General features: G+C 34.9%; 1 protein-coding gene across 1 annotated transcript in view; it reads right to left on the reverse strand.

Annotated features, from left to right (window-relative positions):
* The window catches only part of ABI3BP (ABI family, member 3 (NESH) binding protein), a 317,931-nt gene that overhangs the window by 32,781 nt on the left and 283,012 nt on the right, over positions 1-2,138 (reverse strand). The window lies entirely within an intron of this gene.

A 2,138-nucleotide genomic window follows, 5' to 3' on the forward strand; every position in this document is an offset into this window, starting at 1 on the left:
GAAACCCTATACAAGGTACTTATGAGTCAGAATTAATTCCATGACAGTGGGCTTAGTGTGGGTTTTATGATGTGGCTATAGAAAAAGGAAAAAAAAACCCAAAACCTTACATTCACTGATTTTGATATTTTCTGTTAAGATTTAGCATTTGTTTGTGAATTGAGGTTTTTGTCTCGATGTTCCATGATGTCCCTATACCCCAACCAGACTAGATTTTATCTATGGTTATTTTCCACTTTCTGCCAATAATCATGGATATATTTTGTGGTTAAAACCAATTTTATTTTGTCCCCCTCTCTCTGCATATATATTAAAAAAACAACAACAACCAAATCTTAGAATTCTAATGTATTTGGGTTTATGTTCAATGAGTTAACTTTAATTATATTCCCAGAGAAAATTGGATTGATGAGGGCATAAATTGAATCGTTTAACTTTGGGATTTATAAATTAGGCCTGAGCAAGCCTAGAGCTTTATGTTATTGTAAAAATATAATCTGCATAATTCTACAGTGGCTATTACTCTACCATTCCCCTAAATTCCAATGCTTGAATTTTGGGAAGTTACTCTAAGACAGTGGGAACCAGTTTAGATTTTGTCCTGTTTCATTAATTATTATTATTTTGCAATATAAATTAAGCTACTCTACTGTGGCTGACAAAGAGTCTTGGTAATTCAATGATTAAATGCTGGACTGCTAAGAATAGATTTGACGATGTAGACACTAATGGCCAAAGACCATCTCTACGTTGGAGAGCAAGTTTCAGAGTCTCTTCCAACATCCATTTTGGTCTTTCTTTCTTCTTTGTCTTTTTAATGAGCTTTTGCTTTCTTCCTGTATGATGTTCTTGATGTCATCCCATAACTCTCTGTTTTTTGGTCATTGTCGTCTAATACATCAAATGTGTTCTTGAAATGATCTCTAAATTCATGTGGGAAGTGTTCCAGGACATATTTTAGCTCTCATGGACTTGTTTTAATTTTCTTCAGCTTCAACCTGAACTTGCATGTGAGCAATTGATGGTCTGTTCCAGAGTCTGTCCCTGGCCTTGTTTTGGCTGTTGATATGGAGCTTTTCTACTATTTCTTTCCATAGATGTAGTCAATTTGATTTTGGTGTATTTCATCTGGTGAGGTCCATGTGTATAGTTGTCTTTTATATTGTTTGAAAAAGGAATTTGCAGTGAACAAATCATTGGTCTTGGAAAATTCTGTCATGCGATCTCCAGCATCATTTCTATCACCAAGGCCATATTTTCCAACTACTGATCCTTCTTCTTTGTTTCCAACTTTTGCATTCCAATCACCAGTAATTATCAGTACATCTTGAATGCATGTTTGATCAATTTCAGATTGAAGAAGTTGGTAGAACTCTTCAATTTCATCATCACTGGCTTTAGTTGTTGGTGCATAATTTTGAATAATAGTGGTATTAACTGGTATTTCTTGTAGCTATATGGATATTACTCTATCATAGACAACGCTGTACTTCAAAATAAGATCTTACTCATAGAGAAGCTAAAAAGAATGGAAGAAATGAGGAAGTGGAAAAGCTGAAACAGAAAATTTCAAAGGCAGCTTGAGAAGACAAAGTTAAATATCATAATGAAATGTGCAAAGAACTGAAGTTACAGATCAAAAAGGAAGAACACGCTCACCATTTGTTAATCTGAAAGAACTGAAGAAAATAATTCAAGTCATGACTTGCAATATTGAAGGATTCTATGGTGTGGCACTGTAGAATCAGCATTGGACTGGAAACCACAAGGTAGGCAGTTCAAACCCCCCAGCTTCTCCTCAGAAACCCTATACATGGTCGCTATGAGTTTGAACTGATTCGATGGCACTTAGCAACAACAAAATGGACAAAATATTGAATGGCACAGAAATTATCAAAAGGAAATGGGAGGAATATATAGAATCATATATAGAATACAAAGAATTTGTTGACATTCAATCATTTCAAGAAGTAGTATATGATCAAGAACTGATAGTACTGAAGGAAAAACAGGGCTCCCAAAATTGACAAAATACAAATTGAAATCTTTCAACAAACTGATGCAGCACTGGAGGTGCTCACTCATCATGCCAAGAAATTTGGAAGACAGTTACCTAGCCAACTGATTGGAAGAGATCC

This window comes from Chrysochloris asiatica, unplaced genomic scaffold (assembly GCF_000296735.1).
Source record: "Chrysochloris asiatica unplaced genomic scaffold, ChrAsi1.0 scaffold00120, whole genome shotgun sequence".
Lineage (NCBI taxonomy): Eukaryota > Metazoa > Chordata > Mammalia > Afrosoricida > Chrysochloridae > Chrysochloris > Chrysochloris asiatica.